The sequence below is a fragment of the Erpetoichthys calabaricus genome, chromosome 10 (assembly GCF_900747795.2).
Source record: "Erpetoichthys calabaricus chromosome 10, fErpCal1.3, whole genome shotgun sequence".
Lineage (NCBI taxonomy): Eukaryota > Metazoa > Chordata > Cladistia > Polypteriformes > Polypteridae > Erpetoichthys > Erpetoichthys calabaricus.
Window position 1 is genome coordinate 146,304,035 of NC_041403.2, and position 23,253 is coordinate 146,327,287.

The 23,253-nt window shown below is 39.6% G+C and overlaps 1 protein-coding gene across 2 annotated transcripts in view; it reads left to right on the forward strand.

Moving 5' to 3' along the window:
• The first annotated feature begins 5,492 nt into the window (after positions 1-5,492).
• pabpc1l (poly(A) binding protein, cytoplasmic 1-like) overlaps positions 5,493-23,253 on the forward strand; it is a 68,942-nt gene continuing 51,181 nt past the window's right edge. Inside the window, exon 1 of one of the 2 annotated variants that reach the window (XM_028812030.2) lies at positions 5,493-5,615. The gene's annotated coding sequence lies outside the window, so the exon portion shown is untranslated. Of the gene's footprint in view, positions 5,616-5,876; positions 6,013-23,253 lie in introns of those variants that run through there. The other variant, XM_051932567.1, reaches the window with a different exon arrangement.

Below are 23,253 nucleotides of genomic sequence, written 5' to 3' on the forward strand. Positions count from 1 at the left end.
TCTATCATAATAGCATTGACAAGAGTCAGCCTAGGTAAGAATCACCAACAGTATTAGTTGACATTCCATGGTGAACATGAGAAGCTTTAGTGCCAGCTGACAAGAGAGATGACAAAAACAGCAACCCTGCCAAAGTTGCAAATAAACTAGTACAGCAACAGCAAATGCTCCTAAGGATACGAGATACCTTAAAAATTGATAGAAAAAGCAAAGAATTCCACTTGCACTCAGCACAGGTTAGCACTGTGCTTCAGTATTCATAATGTCAACAAATTACATCTTTAAGACAATAAATTTAAACATTATTTTATTGTAGAAAACTGTTGATTATACAAACATTATATTTATTGCAGCATTTTAATGACAAATGGCAATAAATATTATTGGTCTAGAGCACCATATTCCTTGGTGGGCAGCTGGTAGCTGACCTTACTTGGTCAAGTAACACCACCTCCATAGCTAAGAAGGTGCAGCAGCATCTCTATTTCCTTTGTTCTGACCAGCTGCATCACTCTCTGGTTTTGGAACTGCAGTGTCTCGGACCGCAAGGTCCTACAGTGGATAGTTCACAGATCAGAAAAGATAATTTGAATCTCTCTGTCCTTCATTAAAGATGTCTTTATCAAGTGTAGAATCTGCAAAGCCCTCAGTATCGTAGAGGACTGCTCCCATCCCTCCCAGTGTCATCTGTAGCATTAAAACCATTTCTGCCAAGTTCTGCAAACACTTCTACCCCTTGGCTGTCTGGATTCTGAACTCTGTACTGCCCTCATCAACTCTGAACTGCTTCTAGTAGTTTATTTATATGGCATATACAGTATACAGTATGTTACAAATGTTGTTGTTGTTATTATTTATTCATGAATTACCAGGATAGGCGCTGCCATATAGGTGAACTAGGTGGTAGCTTAGAGCATCAAAGTCTTCAGAGAGGATAGAAATTTGTCAAATATAGTGTAATAGCCCCTCTGGGAATCAACACCTTATTATGGTGAAGAGGTTTGTGTGCCCCTGTAACCCCTGGAGCTACAGTATGTTGTCCTAAGCAGAAACACCTGGAAGGGCCTCAAATGGTAAATTGGTTCCAGGTGATTGGTCAGACAAAGAGCAATTCACAGCTCCTAATAATGCAAAAATTATGTAGAAAGATAAAAAGAGTACCCTGGCCAGTATGGGGTTACCAGGTCCTCCTCCTGAAGCCAAGCCTGGAAGAAGTCCCCACAAGTAAGAATCTGATCAGCCATCACCTGCAGGAGAAATAGATGCTGGGAGCAATGTGACCTGGGCAACAGTTAAAGGCAGAAGTTGTGGCAGACTGGAAACACGATACACAAACTGACTCTAAGTACATGGAATGTCGCCTCTCTTAGGGGGAAGAAGCCAGAGTTTTTGAGTGAGGAGGAGCGTTATAAAATATATATATAGTTAGGATATATGATAGTTTTCTCATGTCCACCTACTTGCTTGGCTCTGGAACAAAACCTTTTGGAAGAGGATGGACTCTCCTTTACTCTGGAGTCGCCTAGGAGAAAAATGTCAGGTAGGAGTGGACTTTCTATTGAGTGCCTGCCTGGATGATGCCATGTTGAAGTTTGCCCATGAACAATGAGAGAGCTGCCTTTGTGTGGTTGAAGGTCGTAGAGGGGAGAACTCTGACTGAGGTATGTGCTTATTTGCCAAATGGCAGCTCAGAGTACCAGGCCTTCTTGTAGGGCCTAAAAGGAATCCTCGAATGGGTCCCAGCTGAGGACTACATAGTTCTGCTGGCTGACAACACCCGTGTGGGTAATACTGGAGACACCTGGAGAAGTCTAAAACTGAGTGGTGTTTTGTTATTGGACTTCTGTCCTAGGCATTGTTTTGTCCTTAAAAAACACCATGTTCAAAAAATAAGGTAGCTCATAAGTGTACTTGGTAACCAGAGCACCTTAGGCAAAACGATCTGATGATACAATTTTGCTCTAGACACTCAGATAAAGTTAGGAACAGAGCAGTCAACTGATCCTCACCTGTTCGTGAGCTGGGTCAGATGGTGGGGAAGATGCCTGGAAAGATCTGGAACACCCAGGCAGGTTGAGAGGGGGGACTGGTAATATTTCAGAGTGGTCCCTGCCTAGGAGACTTTCATCTCTCATCTGTTAAAGAGCTTTTCCTGCATTGCAGATGAAGCTGGGGACATAAGGTGCAAAAGGACGTTGTTCATAGCCTCCATTATGGTTGTGGCAGCCAAGAGCTGCAGCCTGAAGGATATACAGTAGGTGCCTCTTGAAGTGGTAACTTAGGAAGCCAATGGTGGACACCAGAGGTGTGGAATGCCATCATGCTGTAAAAGGAGGCCTTCCATGTATAGTTAGCACAGGAGACTTCCGAAGTGGCAGAGGGGAAATGACAGGCCAAAATGGCTGTGGCCTTGGTGGACAGGAAACAAAAACCCAGGTGTTGAATAAATTAATGAATGAATTGTATAATAGATGTAGCCATTGGTGTGGGAAGGAAGAGACTATGCATGTTCATTGGTGTATGACTCACATGATACTTCAAGGGGACCACCAACCTCTATTCTTTGATACCACATCTATATATGATTCATGTGAAACTCCTAGTGGTGACCTCTCCCCATGCTTTGGTCTAACATGAACGTACAACTCGCACAAAAATCCATGGGGATCCCCTTAGCTCTTCAATCCAGCATTTGTGAGTACCTCACACAAAACCCCAAAGGGTAACTCCATTTTTCGATTTGCATTAATATTCATAGCTATTGCCAAACTCCACTGTTATGGGCTGACATTTGCACTGTTGCCTAGGACAGCAAAAAAGCTAGAGATGGATCTGTCTCGACAGTACTCTATCTTTCCAATCTGACATTAATAACATCACCTGGTCTGCTTACTTCCACCTACGTAATATTAATTGCATCCGCCCCTCTCTCACTCCCCATAACACTGCCATTCTTGTTCAAAGTCTTGTTACTTCTCGTCTCGACTATTGCAATACACTCCTCTTTGGTCTCTCTAATAAATCTCTCCAAAAGCTTCAGCTAGTCCAGAATTCTGCAGCACGCATCATTACTCGAACCACATTTATTCACCATATTACTCCAGTCTTACAGCAGCTTCATTGGCTCCCGATTAAGTCTTGAATTGATGTTAAAATTTTGCTATTAACATTTAAAGCTATTCATAACCTTGCCCCTCCATATCTGTCCAACCTTCTCCATGTTGCCATTCCCTCCCGTAACCTTAGATCCTCTTCCTTCATCCATTTGACCATCCCTCTCGCCCGTCTAACCACCATGAGGAGCAGAGCATTCAGCCATTTTGCTCCCAGGCTCTGGAATTAATTACTTACCGAGCTTAGAAATACCAAATCATTTTCATCCTTCAAATGTAAACTTAAAATGCATCTGTTTAAAATGGCTTTTTCTTTATGATTACAGTGGCTTTGTTTGGTTTAATTTTTTATATTTTTTGATGTTTTAAGTTGTTTATAATGTGTCTTTTATTTATTTATTTATTGTTTGTTCGGTGTCCTTGAGTTCTCGGAAAGGCGCCTTGTATAAATAAAATGTATTATTATTATTATTCTCTTGCTATATATTCATTTATTGCTATCTATATTATAGTATAGTACTTTACTCGTCTTGCACCTGGTATGTGCTAAGTGAGAAGGTCAATCCATTAGGTAACCTAGGCGTCTGCCTAGGGCACCATCATCTGAAAGGCATCGTTTATTAAAGATTTAAGGGGTGTTTCCCCTTGTCACTGAGGTGGACTCCCCCAGGTTGTTGAACCCTGATGATACTAAATGGGTGCTGTTACCGCTGGACACTGCTTATGAAAGTAAAAGTGCACATGTTCTGTACACCATGGGGCACGCTCCTTAATGCCTGTGATATATGCTCAGTTAGGCACCTTTTGTTCTACTGAAGGGACATGCTCTCCTGACACCAAGTGGGACACCCTAGAGGTTGTCAAAGTCTAACAGATAGATAGATAGATAGATAGATAGATAGATAGATAGATAGATAGATAGATAGATAGATAGATAGATAGAAAAGGCACTATATGATAGATAGATAGATAGATAGATAGATAGATAGATAGATAGATAGATAGATAGATAGATAGATACTTTATTAATCCCAATGGGAAATTCACATTGTCCAGCAGCAGCATACTGATACAATAAACAATATTATATTAAAGATTGATGATAATGCAGGGAAAAAAAACAGACAATAACTTTGTATAATGTTAAATGTTAACGTTTACCCCAAGGGGTGGAATTGAAGAGTCGCATAGTTTGGGGGAAGAACGATCTCCTCAATCTGTCAGTGGAGCAGGACAGTGACAGCAGTCTGTCCTTGAAGCTGCTCCTCTGTCTGGAGATGATACTATTTAGTGGATGCAGTGGATTCTCCATAATTGATAGGAGCCTGCTGAGCGCCCGTCGCTCTGCCACAGATGTCAAACTGTCCAGCTCCATGCCAACAATAGAGCCTGCCTTCCTCACCAGTTTGTCCAGGCGTGAGGCGTCTTTCTTCTTAATGCTGTCTCCCCAGCACACCACCGCGTAGAAGAGGGCGCTCGCCACAACTGTCTGATAACAATATCCACTACCCGCTATGGACAATGAAGGGCGATGTCTTTCAACTCTTCCTGGGGCTCCAGATGGGCTTTACCAACACTGTGTTTACGTATATGTTCCACTATGGTCTCTGGAATGTTATTTTGTACCACTGCATGCTGCAAAATTATGCACGGATAGTATGGCAATAAAGCTTCTTTACTTGCCTTGACTTGTTTACCATAAGATCGAAATGAATGGCCATGACACTGGTAATATTCTTTTGGGCACTATGGTATAGCAAATAATTCTTTGAACTGCAAATCATGACGCTGTGGGTTCAAATCCAGCTACTGACACTGTATGACACTGAGCAATTCACATCACATCGCCAAATGGAAAAAAAGAAATGTAACCAGCTGTATTTCAAACGTCGGATTACGGCGTCAAAATTAAGAAATCATTATAGTGCACCTGTGTAAACGATCAACAAGCGCTTCCTCAGCAGGCTGTGCTGAGCACATGGCTGAAATAATTTATGTATACCACTAGATGCCAATATTTTCGAACCATCTGATCTTTTTACTGTACATTCGGGAAGCTTCACCGAACTTCGCTCGCCCATCGGAATTACTGAGGAATACATTCGAATCCTTGCGCTATAGTAGTTGGGCAAATCTTTTACAGCATCTCCGAATTGTAGGTCTAAAGGCGTCTTTATTTCACAGAATTACTTGTACATAATGTACCTAAAACGATTACAGAATAGCGTAAATGTACGAATGACGTTTACATATATATGCAATGTTAAAAAGCGTTAATAACTTGACCGGCACTATATCTTACTCGCGGGACTATTTCTCAAAGGAAAGGGCGGAAGCTTGCGGAAAACGAGCGCGTAAAAGGAGTGACGTTGTTATATTTAAGAAGCTGGCGGGAATCGGTTGTGAGACGCTTGTTTAAAAAAAAAAAAAAAAAAAATTAAAAAAAAAAAAAGGAAAAGTAAAATATACAGCTTAATCGGTTGAAGACTGCTATTTGTAAAGGTAAGAAGGAAGAAAGTTCAGGAGAGACCGACTGCCATCGTTTGCACTTGGTTATCTTTACCAGCGAAAATGTATTTTCGTTATTAAAAACTCACCGTTAACTTTTCTAATGGTTTATGTTTGAGTTTTGAGGTAAAACCCGTCGGTGTTTCTTGGCACAGCATTTATCACAGAGCTGCAGTTTTGTCTTCGTCAAATGTGCTCGTTGTCTCGATCCCGCGAAGTGCAGTGGAGCCGCGTTTTCAATTTTCTACCCTGCGCCGTCACAGGTGCGGGATGGCAGCCGTTTTCTTTGTGGTAGACTGTCGGCGAGAGATCTTCACTCTTTAACGAAGGAACGCTGAATGGATGGAAGAGCAATTGTGTTTTGGGTGGGGTGTAATCGGCGAAGAGAGCGGTATAGTTTTACTTTCATTACATAAGTGAAATGTTATGCGTTAAATTCTATTAATAATTGAGTCCCTGGAGCGACGTTAACGTTTTGATTTACGTCAATGGGACACATTTCTATATGATTTTATTGGCGTGCGTGGAATTTAAAAAAAATAATAAAGTTAATACATTGTGAATATTGATTACAATATTTTTGTCAATAGTCAGTTTTGTAAAACACTAAAACAAGTTACAGTTTACGTTAATTGTCAATTGCCTGGATTTAGTGTCCCGACGTCGAATTTGCGAGTTATCTACTTTTAATATTTGTGGCAGGTACTTTCAAAGAGTGTTGCTTGTTTAATGCTTTCTTTAAACGCTGTCGCTTTTTGGTTTAAAACCTGCTTTTGCTGCTTTATGAAACGGGGTTTGCCAAGGGGCCGTGCACAACGTTGTTACATTCTGGTAGATTACCCCTTCGCTCTCTTTCGTTTTCGTTGCTTAATCATCCCGCCTATACTGCACATGCTGCTGTGAATGGTGGGTCCGCCGGGGCTATTTGGCAGGGGGACGCTTAAGATTTAAAATAATGAGGGGGAAAAAGATCTGGATATGTTTCATGTACTTGCTGTAAAAACAATCTATGTTCCAGCGGTTAGTTTAGTTCCCTGCTATGTGGCGGTGATTAGCGTGTGGCAGGAGCTGATTGCGTGCTTAGCTGCTGTGTACGGAAATGTGTGGATTTGTGTCTTTGACATCCATCTTGAATCTGTTGAACTCCTGGGATTTGCCGGATTTTGTTTTCGCTGAATTTGATGTCTGTTCGCGATTTCATTTAGGTCGTAATAGTCCAACCTTCACACGGATTTATCGTTTATTTTTGCTGGGCTAGTAATAAACTGACCAAAACAACCACGCACGCGTTCTTTTTATAAACGGATAGACAACATGATGAAATGATGCAGCGAGAGTAGGGAGCAGGTCGAGGAGACCCTGGAGAGGTGGAGATATGCTCGAGAGAGGAGAGAAATGAAGGTCAATAGGATCAAGACAGAATACATGTGTGCGAATGAGAGGGAGGTCAGAGGAATGGTGAGAATTCAGGAAGTAGAGTTGGCGAAGGTGGATGAGTTTAAATACTTGAGATCAGCAATTCAGTGGAAGAGGTGAAAAGTGCAAGTAGGATGGAATGGGTAGAGTGTCAGGAGTGATTTGTGACAGACGGGTATCAGCGAGAGTGAAAGGGACGGTCTACACTGTAGTCTCAATACTCAATAGGCGGACTCCGGTCCGCATCCGGACCCAAATACGGTTAAATCTGGACCGACGCCAAAACAAACATGCAAATTTAATCATAATCCAAATGAGTTCTCAATGAAGTGCGCAATTGTGATTCCGCGCGATATATCTTTGAGGTTTCTACTCGGTTTGGTTGCTTCATCTATGTCCAATCACACCAGTTGTAACAGTTTCGTTCCCACTACTCCCCGCCTCCCCCCCAATACTCGCTCGCTCATTCACGGCAGCCAGATTTATGTACCGGTCACGTGCTCTGGGTCAGGCCGGTGAACAGGCAGTCTCATCACTCGCAGGCAGTGCAAATTTCGATAACTGAATTTTTTTTTGCTGACTGAAAGTGAAGATGGCTGGCTCAAGACAGTACATTGGTAAGAAAAGAAAAGTTGATTTTGAAAACCGCGAATTTAAGAGTGAGTGGATAGAAAAATATGCGTTCGTGCTCCCCGTGGGAAGCAGAAAACCAATGTGTTTAATCTGCAACAAGACGGTAGCAATAATCAAAAGTGGTAATGTGAAACGCCATTATGAAACCAAGCATGCACATTTCGAACAAAATTACCCTCAGAACTCAGAGGTAAGGACCATAAAAATAAACCAGCTGAAATCATCATATGAAGCTACAAGCAGTGTAATAGTTAGATCAGCCACACAACAGGAGCGGGCAACAGAAGCCTCACTTAGAGTAGCATGGGTCCTGGGAAAAAACAAGAAACCCTTCTCTGATGCTGAAGTAGTCAGAGTGTATGAGTGAAGTGGTGACTGCTCTGTTTGAAGGGACTCAAAAGGATGAAATAATCCAGAAAATAAACCAAATACCCTGTTCTGATTCCACTGCTGCAAGACGAGCTGAAATACTCGCTGATGATTTGCTTGAACAACTTAGTTCTGCTATAAAAAAAGCCAAATTCATTTCATTGGCTGTGGATGAATCCACAGATATCACGGACAATGCACAACTCATGGTCTTTGTCAGATTTTTTGATGAAGAAAAGGGAGAATTTCATGAAGATGTTTTGGGTCTCACAAACCTCCATGGACACACAAGGGGGGATGATATCTATGAAGCAGTGACACAGATGCTTAGAGACAGAGCGATAGACCTGAAGCATGTTGTTTCCATTGCTACTGATGGCGCACCATGTATGATTGGGAAAGAGAGGGGATTAGTGTCACGCTTGAGAACTCACCACCCTGACCTCATGGCATACCACTGCATAATTCACCAGATGGTTTTGTGTGCCAGCCTTGGAGAAAGGTACTCAGAAGTCATGACAACAGTCATGAAACTAGTCAATTATCTGAGAGCATCCTCTGCTTTGCAACATCGTTTATTGCGCTCATTTCTAATAGAGGTGAATGCAACATTTGATGATTTGCTCCTTCACAACAATGTCCGGTGGCTTAGTAAAGGCAAGGTACTGGAGCGTTTTTGGGCACTGCGGAAAGAGCTGGAGAAATTTCTGTTGGATCAGAAGAGTGCAAAAGCCAAACCGTTTGTGGATTTCATGAAGAATGACGAGAAAATGGAAATTGTTGCTTTCTAACGGACATTACTTCCCATCTTAATGACCTTAATATGAAGCTCCAAGGCAAAAACAGCACAGTGTGTGACCTCACGTTAGCTGTCCGTGCTTTCCAGAGGAAGCTGGAGGTGTTCAAATGTGACTTACAGCAGGACCTGCTTCACTTCCCAAGACTTTTGGATCAGACTGCAGGAAAACATCACCATCACAATTATGCTGAATTCCTGGACAAGCTGATTAAAAATTTCCAAACTCGCTTTGAAGATTTCCCTTTGGGAAAACAAGTCTTGCTGTGCATCGAAAATCCATTTCTTGTCAAAAATATTGCAGAATTCTCAAATGAAGCCACAAAAGTCTTCCAATGGGCCAGTGCTGCTTCTCTGCAAACAGAGTTAATTGAGCTACAAGAAAACCTAGCACTGCAGGAATCTCACTGTGACCTTGTCACCTTCTGGACAAAGATGATTACTGCGGCAGGTGTTCCTCTCCTGCAGAAGATGGCCCTTCAAATTCTTACAATGTTTTCCTCAACGTACTGCTGTGAATCTGCCTTTTCCACTATGAACATGGTGAAAAACGCATACCGCAACACCCTCACCAATGAACATTTACATCAGTGCCTCCGCCTTGCCCTCACACCTTTTATGCCCAAGTTCAAACAACTGGTGGCACAAAGAAGGTGTCACCTTTCACACTAAAAGGCCTACCATGTCATTTTTTTGTGTATAGTTCTAAAGTTTGGGGATTGCCTTTTTTTGGAGTTCTCTATTTGGAATTTGACCGTCACTTTTCCGGACCTCAGACTGAATGGAAATTTAGTAAGTGGACCTTTCAAATTTATATTTGAGTAGCCTAGAGTAGACTCTACAGGATGGTAGTGGGACTAGCTATGTTATATGGGCTGGAGAAGGTGGCACTGACCAGAAAGCAGGAGACAGAGCTGGAGGTGGCAGAGTTAAAGATGCTAAGATTTGCATTGGGAATGACAAGTATGGACAGGATTAGAAATGAGGACAGTTTGGAGACAAAGTCAGAGAGGTGAGGTTGCTTTGGTTTGGACATGTGCAGGGGAGAGATGTTGGGTATATTGGGAGAAGGATGTTAAGGATAGAGCTGCCAGGTAAGAGGAGGTTTATGGATGTGGTGAGAGAGGACATGCAGTTCATGAGTGTAACAGAACAAGATGTAGAGGACAGTAAGATTTGGAAGATGATTTGCTGTGGCGACCCCTAACTGGAACAGCTGAAAGCTTTACACTTTGACAAGACTGTGTTTCGACCAAGAGAATAAACCGAAACAGCTGTCAAACTTTGAATTTTAATTTTTGAAATGGGCAGATTGTGTTTAATAGATTGACAACTGTAAATCTTTATATTGAAACCCAGACAATATATTGTTAATCTGCATTTCCCAGTAAAAGATGTGATGATGTATAACGCCGGGTGTAGAACTCGCACTATAACATGGCGTAAGCACAAAAGTGGGAATGTGTGTACGCACAGAAAAATCCAGATGCAGGAATCTGTGCGTACGCAAACTTTCACGTTCTACCACTACATAAATCCCGATCAGCGTGAAAAGTAACGCACGTGCATGCACCTTCTGTCCCGCCCCAACTCCTCCCAGAATTATGCCTCTTTGAATATGCAAATCGATATAAATAGCCTTCTGTGAAAAGACAATGGGAAAAGCATGGGGGAAAATATAAGAATTTCAGCGAGTACCAAGTGGAGGCAAAGGAAAAACGTACTATTTGTTGGTTTAAGCAGTGGTATAATCAACAAATGAAAGTTGATCGAGTGACACAGTGTCGGAGAAACTCGAAAGCTCAAGTTCACAAAGTCGCACAGTGCCCGAAATAAAAAAAAAGTTGTCACATATCAAAGTCGGCGTAAAAAGGCGACTCGTAGCGGACCATCTGAGTGTCATATGAAAGCTTATTAGGGTACAGAGAAAAAAAATAGGCACACAGTTGGGGAAATAAAGCACGAAATGTCAACTTTAATCTCGAAATTTCCACTTTAATCACGTAGTTTATTTTGTCAATAAAGTAGAACATCATAAACTTCATCTTAAAATCGTTTATTTTACTAGTTTCTCAAATCCCATCGTAACTAAAGTAGTACGTTAAATGCTTTGTTCTGTGTTTGATCTTCTATGTGCTCTGTGTGTGAATCACTGTGTGCTTCCGTTCTTTCTCTTTCTCCGACAGGACACAGAATCCATTACATTCGTGATATTACAGCTCTCTGAATAATTAAAATACTGAGATGTATACGTGATATCTTTTTAATGATGATAGGAATGAAAGCATGTTATTAAACATGGGAACACGGTGGCGCAGTGATTGTTCATATCTCACACAAGAGGCTTGCTGCGCCATGCGCGACCTTCGATGAAATAATTTATTACAGAAGTACTGTCTCTTTCAAATGTACTAACCTCCAATTCCTGTCCTTGCTTTTCTTTCTCCAAATACCCAATCGCCACACAATCAGCTCTGTAATAGACGTTAAGCCATCTGTAAGCTTAGAACGCCGATTCTTCAGAACTTTTAAGGAACATTGAAATATCTTCATAGTACGTTTAATTATTCTGTCCGTCTATCCTTCCAGTGTCGCGTCAGCACCAGCAATAATACAGCGCAAGACAGGAGCTATCCGTGAACTAGCTAGTGCTACGGCACCATGTCCTCACATGTTTAATTTTTAACAATAGATTATTTAAATGAAGTTAGTTTTATCTGTATACTATAAACAACATATTTTGCTGCATTTCATCTTAAAAATGATATCGTCATCATACGCGCGTTATAAAGTGGCGCAGGTTGTGCAATATTATAACTAGTGCAAGTTTACAGTGGGGTAATTGTACTTGTAAGTACAAACAGTTCTACAAGGAGCACTTGATTGAGTGCATTTATACTGAAGTTTTTGGGATGGAGATCTTGGGATACAAGAAAGGCTTTGATGCGTTTTGCCATGGCTGAGGCAGTGTGTGCTTGAAACTGTATACCCATAATTCTCTTTTCGATCAGCTGCTGCTGTGATTCCCCACTCAGATACAGTGATATAAATACTCCAAGTGGTGCAGTGAGAGTAATATGGAAAAAGATGATCTGCTGTGGCAACCCTTAACGGGAGCAGCTGAAAGAAGATGCAGTGAGAGTAATAACGCTAAAGCAGTTATGGTATTTGGAATACTATGGCTATTCCCTGGACCATTATATTGCTACAGGTTAATTACAATCAGATGCATTACACTAATAAACAATATGCAGTTAATTTCAGTGTATTTATAAAGCCGCGTCAGGAATGTGGGTCTAAGAAAGGGTAACCACACAGGAACAGTAGCACTGCTTTGACGCTGGGTGCCGCCAGTCTGCAAAACTGAGCGGAGAAATTGCGTACGCCAGGGTATGAGGTACCGTGGAAATGTGCATGGCTTTACGCCAAGTTTAGGTTTTCTACATCGCTATTTGAGCGTGGAAACGTTCGTACGCAACATTTCTGTGCGTACACACCGTTTATACATGAGGCCCCTGGTCACTGTATCCTCAGGAAACATTAGTGTCCTGGGGACATTAAAGATGTTTTGAGGGTTAGTCACAGGGATCTATAATTCTATAATGGTTTCCCAGGGCTTTCTTCTAGAAGAAATTTTCAACAACTGTATTTCATTAATCTAGAAAGAGCAGTTTTCCTCCTACTTAGTTTCACACAAGTGTTGTTCAGTTCACAGTGTACCAACACACCTCAGCAGTTCTTATCCGAACTTTGAAATACTTGTTGAATAAGTGTCCAGATTTTTCCTCCTGTACCTTTACATCTGTGCCTTGTATCTAGGTTAACTATATCCAAGCCTTTGGTCATTGTCATTAAAATTTTCCAGTTGTGCCATGCATTGCATTGATGTTGAAAATGAGCTGCTTGGTAATATATAGCCTCCATGAGCAGTAAATATTGTCAGTACAATGTACTAATGTTTTTTTGTGTCGGCAGTAAATTGTCTGTGTACATATCCATTGTGTCTTGACTTAAACCACTTGTGCTACACTGTGTGTTAAGAAAATCTGTTCAAGACTGTGGTGTGTACATATGCAACTAACAATTGACTTTTTCTATCTCCCAAGAATAGTTCCTAACTGAAGTTTATAGTAACATTTTGCCCTGATCCTAGTTGAAATCCTCATCCTTCAGGTGTATACTTAAAGTGCTGGTATTCTAATCATTGTTGTGATTCCAGAAAAGAATGTAGTCTCCAAGTATTCTTTGGATGTGTGATACACTTGGGACACAAGCAAACCTAACAATACCTTTTGTGCACCATTGCTGAGATATACTATGTTTAAGAAAGCAGATTAAAAAAAAAAAAACAAATTTTTTTTTTTTGGTTAGCTGGTTAAGTTTGAATGCAATTTTTTTTTTCTTTTTTTTTTTTTTTTTTTTTACAACCTTTTCTAACATCAGTAATATCTTTCTTTTATAGGTGGCTTTACCTCATAGTTGACAGGTTCCTTACAATGGTATACTCTTTGCATAAGAATACATTCTTACAAACATGCCAAACAACTGACTGTGCCCCATAGTTTCTCCACACAACCTTTCCCAGCTAGATCTCTAGTAGTACTAGCTACCACTAAAAAAAAAAATGTAGTAACAATTAATATCATGTTGATAATGGGAAAGACATGTTTTTTATGTTGAGTGATCACAGATGACAATTGTTTAATCAACAACTTATTTAAATACGGTCAGTACAATGGAATTTGGTTACGGTTTAGCCAGAAATAAGTTATTTTCACAGTGTATTTTGTAGAGGTATGTTTAAAATATTAGCAGTTATAGGTCAGATGTTAAAAGGCATAGAAAAACCAGTGTAAGGGGTGTGGGGACTTTGATGGTCCTTACAAGGATGTGAAGTTTTTGAAAATTTAATAACAGTGGATAATTTCAAGTATGTTGATTTTTTTTCAGTATAATTTAACTACTTTATTCTCTGGTCAGCAGTATAATTGTTTCAAGTAGGGTTGTGAGAGAATTAATAACTGATTGACTCTTATTAACTGGACCTAGTCTTTTGGTATGTTTTTTTTTTTTTTTTTTTTTTCCCTTATATATACTTCTTTCCAGACCATGTCTTAAAGTTGGAGAGCCTCTTGTATCTAGATTTTTGAGCTATTAAAATGTTTTTATTTTTTTTTAAATATAAGTTTCCCTTTCAGTTTCAACACTTTGTATACAGAATTAACAAGTTTTCTTGACAGTTGCACACATGATGCAAAGATGTAAGTATATGTTTAATTTTTGTGGTAATGTTAAATTTTTGATTTATTTCATAATCCTACATTGTGATTCCATATTTTGGTATGTGGTGTTATGCAGTTCTTTTTCAATTTTATTTATTTATTTTTTTTTCTGTAGTCTGGGTTTTTACTGATTTGCGTAGAGGTATGTGCTTTTTGTTTGTGTCAATTACTAACTTGGATGGACATTATGCAGGCACCAGTTCCTTAATGTTATAGTAAAAACCTTGAACTCTCCATCTCTTGTTGAGGGCAAATTCAGAACAGTTCACGGTTGCCTAACACCATACCAGTGGCGTTTGTTGCAACTGACCCTCAATATAACTAACTACTTTGAGGACAGTTTAGAGTGGCCACTTTTTACTGTAAGTTAAACTGGAGATCCAATAGAAAAACCCTACACAGATATTATTCTAATAGGTATTTAAACCTAGAAGCTTAAAGCCCCTAGGCAGCAGTACTAACTTTTGTGCCACTGTGCAATCCACATCTTATATTCAAGTAATAAATATAATGGGATTTTTTTTTTCTTTTTAATTTGACATGTCCAGTGACCAACATGATTGAATTTAATACTCTGCAAAAGTGTGTTAAGCATAAAAGCTGAAAAATACATACTTTTGTAGTTAACTTCAATATCTCTAAGGGATGAAAGGATTTCATTTTATAAAAGTACACACAGTGTAATCTATAAGGCTTTGGAAAATATTTCCAGATACTGCATTACTTAATTTTTCACACATCATAATTTCATACCCTGCTTATCTAGTTTAGGGTTGTAGTGATCAAGAGCCTAACGGGCTCCAACCAAAGTCTACTTGAGCATGTATCCACATTCAGTGTCTGTTTACAGTTGCCAATTAACTGACCCTGCATTCAAAACCTGGGGGGGAGTTGTACACTGCATCACTGCATGTAGAATTCAGATGTCCACCAGGTGGCAGCTTAGACTAATAATGGTTTTTGTTTCAAATAGAGAGAGAAATGCATTCTCTCCTTCTCCCCGTCAACCTTTTATTTATATTTGTGCCTGCAGCTGATCCTGTTTGAGAAACTGGTAATTCCTGTAGACCATTGATTGCCTAAATGGTTCAGTGAATGGTTTTGCCAAAATCCAGTTTGTCAGACCATATACCTCCAATAGTCAGTTATTTTACTGCATGAATACAAGAATTGAATGCTAGTATCTAGCCTCCCCCCCCCCCCCCCCCATATAAATGTCATAACCTGATCAGTTTGATCGGGAATATTCATACAGTCATGGCTGAAATTATCGGCACCCCTGAAATTTTCCCAGAAAATGCACCATTTCTCCCAGAAAATTATTGCAATTACAAATGTTTTTGTATATACATGTTTATTTCCTTTGTGCATTGACCAACACAAAAAAAAAACCGAGGAAAAAAGCCAAATCTGACATGTCACACAGAACTCCAAAAATGGGCTGGACAAAATTATTGGCACCCTTTCAAAATTGTGGGTAAATCGTTTTATTTCAAGCATACAATGCTTGTTTGAACTCACCTGTGGCAAGAAACAGGTGCTGGCAATATAGTAATCACACCTGAAGCCAGTTAAAATGGGGAAAAGTTGACTCATCCTTTCTGTTGTGTGTCTGAGTGTGCCACACTAAGCATGGATAACAGAAAGAAGAGCAAAGAATTGTCTGAGTACTTGAGAACAAAAATTGTGGAAAAATATCAACAATCTCAAGGCTACAAGTCCATCTTCAGAGATCATGTTCCTTTGTCCACTGTGCGCAACATAATCAAGAAGTTCACAACACATAGCACTGTAGCTAATCTCCCTGGACGATGGCTGAAGAGAAAAATTGATAAAAGACTGCAATGAAGGATAGTCCAAATGGTGGATAAACAACCCCAATCAACTTCAAAACATATTCAAGCTGTTCTGCAGACTCAGGGTGCAACTGTGTCGGCTCGAACTATCCGTCGATATCTGAACGAAACTATCCGTCGACATCTGAACGAAATGAAACGCTATGGCAGGAGAGCCAGGAGAACCCCACTGCGGACACAAACATAAAAAAGCCAGACTAGAATTTGCCAAAATGTACTTGAGGAACCAAAATCCTTCTGGGCGAACATCTTGTGGATAGATGAAACCAAGGTAGAGCTTTTTGGTAAAGCTCATCATTCTACTGTTTACAGAAAATGGAATGAGGCCTACAAAGTAAAGAACACAGTACCTACAGTCAAACATGGTGGAGGTTCTAAGATGTTTTGGGGATGTTTTTCTGCCTCTGGCACTGGATGCCTTGACTGTGTGCAAGGCATCATGAAATCTGAAGACTACCAAAAGATATTGGGGCGCAATGTAGGGCCCAGTGTCAGAAAGCTGGGTCTGCGTCAGAGGTCATGGGTGTTCCAGCAGGACAATGACCCCAAACATACCTCTAAAAGCACTCAGAAATGGTTGAAGACAAAGTGCTGGAGAGTTCTGAAGTGGCCAGCAATGAGTCTGGATCTAAATCCGATTGAACACTTATGGAGAGATCTCAAAATTGCTATTGGGAGAAGGCGCCCTTTAAATCTGAGAAACCTTGAGCAGTTTGCAAAAGAAGAGTTGTTGGAAATTCCAGTTGAGAGGTGTAACACGCTTGTTGATGGTTATAGGAAGCGCTTGATTTCAGTTTTTTCCAAAGGGCGTACAACCAAATATTAAGTAGAGGGTGCCAATAATTTTGTCCAGCCCGGTTTTTGAGTTTTGTGTGAAATTTGGCTTTTTTTTCTGTTTTTTTGTGTTGTTCCAATGCACATAAAGGAAATAAACGTGTATACCAAAACATTTGTAATTGTAATAATTTTCTGGGAGAAATGGTGCATTTTCAAGGAAAATTCCAGGGGTATGCAAGTCATTTTTCCACAGTACTGCCAAAAAATAATTGTAAACCATAAAAAAACTTGTATTCCAAGAACTGAAGCCCATCAACCCTGCATTCAGCGCTTGGTTGAGCCACTTCTGAAAACTAATACAGCAAGTGGTCTTTTGGGAAATTCTCTTAATTTGCACAACATTTTAGAGGGAGATTTTGCCCATTCCTACTTGTAAAATTCCTAAAGGTATACCATGTTAGCTGGGGAGAAGTGGTGGATGACACTTTTTAGGTCTTGCAAAAGATGGTAGTTAAGGCTCCAGGGCTGACACCAGTTTTCTTCATTTTTAGCCATTCCATGTATAGGGTGGTCCAGACCTAATTATGCAATTTTCATTACACTGGAACTTGTTTATTATATAGATAATTTACAGCACCTGCCCTGAACATAGAGATTTCACTTAAAATTCTTTTTGTTGCCGATAGATGGCAGCACCTGCCCTGCATTCCAAAATGGCGGGGAGACAGTTGTCAGTCGAACAGTTGCATAATTAGATCTTGACCACCCTGTATTGCTTTGGAAGTATGATTTGTGCTGTTGTATTGCTGAAAGACAAACTTACTGCCCAGTTTAAGCCTTCTGACAGAAGGAAGGTTCTCCTCCAGTACATGTCTGTATTGTGCATCATTTATTTTCCAGTCAAGCTTGACCAGATTGGAAGGGTAGAATGTTGTTGTGTTTTTATTTTATTTTATTTTTTTTTCCTTTTACAGAAGCTCTTTAATATATAGATGGGCAATGATTAAAAGGCAGGACATTTTTAAAAGAAAATAGGGCCTGACTTGGTAGTCACAATGAGGCATTATACAGACATATTACTTTTGGTATAAAGGAGCCACAGTAGCATTTCTTGAAACAAATTTTTACTACCGGTAAATCATTTGTTGGCAGAAAGTACTCATTGTTAGAGTATCGGAGATTGTTCAGCATTATTCATAATGGCATTTGGTTTTGTTTTAATCCACTCCATTGCTACTACCTCTAGGAGGTGTCTCATAAGTAAGCCTGTGCTTTTAGATAAACTTCATTAATCCATCCATCCATTGTCCAACCCGCTGAATCCGAACACAGGGTCACGGGGGTCTGCTGGAGCCAATCCCAGCCAACACAGAGCACAAGGCAGGAAACAATCCTGGGCAGGGTGCCAACCCACCGCAGACTTCATTAATCTCATGGGGAAATGCATACAGCAGCAGGAACAAAAAAAAAAAAAGTGCAGACCTGCAAGACAGAATACAGTAAATCAATTGATAAATTAAAATCAATGCTTTCACCCAATGTACTCACTAAATTTAATTTCCTGATAGCAGTGGACAGAAAAGACCCCCCGAGGTGCTTCTTGGCACACTGTGATGGAATGAGCCTGTGGCTAAAGGTGGTCTGCAAGAGTGCCTCAAGGAAGGGATTTTTAATGATGATCATCCTCTTTTCCCGAACAGCTTCCAATGTGTCCAGGGTTCACCCTGTGATGGAGCAGACTTTCCTGATAAGTTTGTTCAGGTGTTGTGATTGTTTTGAGCTTGGGTTGCTTCCTCAGAAAACTGCAGCATGGAACACCACACTACGAACAGGTAGAACATTTCCAGCAGCTTGCTACACATATGAAAAGAACTTGGCATGTTAATTCTAATGAATTACTAATTGTTAATTAGCTTAATTTGTTGGGCCTCTCTTGAAATGATGCTACCAGCCCAGCACACCATAGTGCAGAAAATTGCACTGGCCATCACAGAAGTATAGATGATGTGAAGGATGTCATTTCTTACATTAAGGGAACTCATTCTCCTAAGGAAGAAGAGCCCGCTCTGCCCTTTCTTGTATAGTTTCACTGTGTTTAGAGACGAGTCCAACCTGTCTTCATTACCAGTCTTTCTGAAAACCATCCCCACAAAATGTTGCAACCACCATATTTTACAGTGGGGATGGAGTTAATCTGGCTGCTGTGTGGTGTTTGGATTTAAAAAAAAAAAAAAAAAAACCTCTTTAATCGGACCACAATTTTCTAATGAATCTTTACAGTATCCTCCAAGTTACATTCTCCCAATTCTTTATTGTTGTGCAATGTCCTGAACATTGTCGAGCTGTTAACATCCTTTCAGGTAGTGAGTGCTGACTTGTGCAGGTGAAAGTGACAACTAGCATCACAGTAGTAATGCAGTCTGGCCACATCCATCCTACAATGTTTTCATTTAAAATGGTGTTTTTTTTAACTGATAACTGTCTTTGTCCGCATTAGCATTTTATGTTTATGGATGTATTTTTATGTTTTCAAATGCAGTGTGTTTTCAGTTCTTTTGAGATGATTATCTGCTATGCACATTAACCACTCACTTTTTGACCCCACATGACTGGTTCACATGCTTGCATGATGTTGCATGGACCACAGCAGGTAATTTCCCAACACCCCTCCCATGTATCACTGCTTACATGCTTATCAACACCCATGTGCATTCCTGGAATTTTTTGGGATACTGAGAGTGCAGAATTGTTCTCTCGGCTCCCTTTGCTGCAGAGGAGGATGCACCTATTATGTGCACCGACGATTCCTGCTCTTCTAAGTTAATAGACATTCTTGAAATACAACAGTCACTTTGCAGGATGACCGCACCTTGCAACCAAAATGGAAATGTCAGTCATTTTCCCAGCAGAGTTGCTTCTTTGAAAATACTGGACAAATGCTTGAACATGCTCTTAAATAACACCTTTAAAGAGACTGAAAAGCATGCCACAAAGCTTGAAAGTTGTTTGCAAAATGACAAAGAAATGCTTGAAAAATGCCAAACAATTGCTGGAAATGTTCAGTGCTCAGGTGTAAATCAGCCCTTACTGTTAAGGATGCTATAAAAGCAAATGATAGCAAGCATGCACTGCTGACACCTGGACTACAGTGGCCACTGATGCATCTTGGCATAATTTGTCATTTTATAAAGGATGATTAAAAACTTTGCTTCTGCCTCAAAAACATGCTGATTTTTTTTTTTTTTTTTTTTTTTTAAAGCCTGGTTTCATGGATAGAGCAAACTGTCCAAAGATTTGAAATCCCTAGAGGCAGAATTGAAGTTGTCTGTAACAATGGCTCCAGTCTTGTACTGGCAGCAAACTTTTTTGCATCATTCATTTAATAAATGGGGAAATTTTTAGATTAGTTCAAGAAGTTAAAAAATTGATGGGTTAAGCGGTTAGCAAATATTTAGTTGTCATCCTACTCCACATACTGATGTTTAGTAAACAGAAGTCTCGGAACAGCAAGTGTCACAGATTTGTTAGAAAAAACACTGTCATTTCTGATATGAAGTGTAAAATATAAGCCTCCAGAATTTTTGATATTCAATCAATGCCATTTTGGTATTGATTTTAATTAGTATTTGTTTTTCAGTTACTAAACACAAAAGCCATATTAAATGCCATTAAGAGATTAAATTTACTAGATGCACATATTGAAGTAAATTTGGTGGTCCATGACAATCATCTTTATTAAGCCCAATGTAGAAATACCCTCTTCCACCCTTAGCCAGTGGAATCCTCACCTGTTTCTTGTACATTTGAATTTCAAGCACTTTCTGTTGCAACATCTTTTTGGTCTAATTTGTGAACTGGATCATTTTATTCCATACCTTCCTCAGGGACAGAACCATTTCTAGCAGCATAGCTTACACTACTAATTTTTTGCCTTAAGACTGTCCTCCTTTGTCCTTTGCTTTAGTTTTATCCCTTCACACTTGTCCACCCTACCAGGAAAAAAATGTGGAGTTGACATAGGTGGAGTTCCTCTTTTTAAGCACATTTTTTTGGTTTTGTTTTGCTTTCAGTAGAAGTTATTAAATGTACTGAACATTGTCATACTGTATTTACTTTACACATTTTTGTTTTTGGTATGAAATTTTATTTTGCCAAAGCCTGGTTTGAAACAAATACAATAAAGTATGGCAAAAACTTTCAGTGCGTGTATGTTTTTTTATAATTCAGCAGTACACATGCACGGTAATGGTACTGATTATAAGATTGTGTGTATACATGTATTTGTATGTACAGTGTATTCAGACTCCTTCACTTTTTGCATGTTTTGTTGTATCCTTATGCTAAAATCACTTGCATTCATTTTTTTTTCCTTTGTCAAGCAGCACTCTTAAAACAGGATATTAGACTTTTTGCAAATTTATTAAAAATGAAAAACTGAAATGGTATTGACTTGTTTTCAAACTCTTAGCAATGTGCTTGAAATTTGGTTCAGGTGCATCCCCTTCAGTTGCTCATTAAGGTGCTTCTGCACCTTGTTTGGAGTCCACCTGTTGTATATTCACTTGATTAGGCATAATTAAGAAATGGACACCCGTGTCTATAGAATTACACAGCTAACCGTGTGTATCGGAGCAAAAAATTTTTGAGGTCAAAGGAATTGCCTGCAGATCTCTGAAGCAGGATTGTGTTGATTTACTGATGTACAAAAGAATTTCTTCTGCATTGAAGACTCAAAAGAGCACAGTTGCTTCCGTAATTCCTAAATGAATTTGGAACAACCACAATTGTTAGTAAAGCTGGCTGCCCAGTCAAACTTGGCAATAAGGCAAAGATCCTACTTGAGAGGTGATCAAGAAATTGATCATTTCTCTGGCATAATTCCAGAGAATTTGTGTGGAGATGGGTGAAGCTTCCAGAGAAACAATCGGAGCTGCAACGCACCGGGCTTTATGGCAAAAAGAGCCTGAAGAAGCATGAAAGCTTTGCTTGCATTTTGCGAAAAGGCACATAAAGAAACAAGATTCTGTGATCTAATGAAACCAAAATTTGAACTGTTTGGCCTCAGTTCTTACTGTTGTGTTTGTAAAAAACTGGCAGAGCTCATCACTCATGCAATACCATTCCAAAAGTGAAGTATGATGGTGGCAGTGTCATGGTGATAGGTGTTGTTTTTTTTTTTTTTTTTATTTATTATTTTTTTCCCTCCAATGTTGGGACTGAGACTAGTCATGATCAAGGAAAATATTAACAGAGCAAACTACATAGGGATCCTTAACGAAAACCTGCTTCAGGAGCACTGGGCCAAAGGTGTACCATCCAACAAGACAATAACCCTAAGCATGAACAATGACAACATGAGTGGTTTAGGAACTACTCTGTAAATATCCATGACTGGCCAAAGCCTGGATTTCAGCTTAATAGAATCTCTGAGGAGACCTGAAAATGGTCCATGGATGGCTTCCAACCTGACAGAGGACGAGGACCTGCAGGGAATAATGGCAGAAAATTCCCAAGTTCACATATCTCACATCATACTCTACAAGACTCCAGGCTGTAACCACTTGGAAAGTAGCTTCAGCTGAACACTTGAATCACTGCAATTTTTTATTTTTAATAAACTTGCAAAAACTTCCAAAGTTCTGTTTTCACTTTGTCAATCTGAGATAGAGTGTTGTTAGATGAGGGGAAAATTAGCGTAAATGATTTTAGCATAAGGCTACAACATGGCATAATTGTGAAAGAGTATAAAAATGGAGACCATGATGGATGATCAAGTTGAGGTTGACCTATTAAGTCATTGGACAAGTGTATTTTTTTAGTATCTTAATAGGCGGGTATGATGTTGCTTTGAATTCTGCAGAGCTCCCATTGCAAGATGTACAGTGTAAGTGGGAATATTGCCATTTAGCAGAAGTGGAATGGTCAACAGCTTTCCTTCCTGTTTTGTGGTAGTACTGGAAAGGAAAAAAGTAGCTCAGCAAAATATTAACCAGTTAAGAGGTCATTTTAGGTCATGTATACTGTTGTCAGAATAAAACTATGCATGTAATCTTTCTGGTACTGATTTGGTTTTAGTAGTTTGGGCTTGGTTTATGGTGATAGGTCCAAGTTTCATCCCGAGTTATGTGATGCTTTTTGGATAATATATCAGTGTTATTTCAGAAGTTAGTGATTCTCATTGGAATGTGGGATGTTATGATACTTCATTTCAGGAGTCTGCTCTCTGGTTGCCCAGTATTTTATAAGCCATGCTGCTCATGTCTAATCATTCATGAAAATGGTTTTATTCATGGGTACTGACTTGTCATGAACACTGCTAAAGCAAAAAGAATAGGCTAGTACTTTTAATGGGGGCCAATTTCAGTAACTTTTGACTCTTGCTGCTTGTGTTTAGAGATTCATCATGGTTATTTAGGGATTCAGCAGCAGAAAACCCCTGTATTTAACTAAGTACAGTAATTTAAAATTTAGACATGTTAGAGGAACCTGATCTACAGTATACA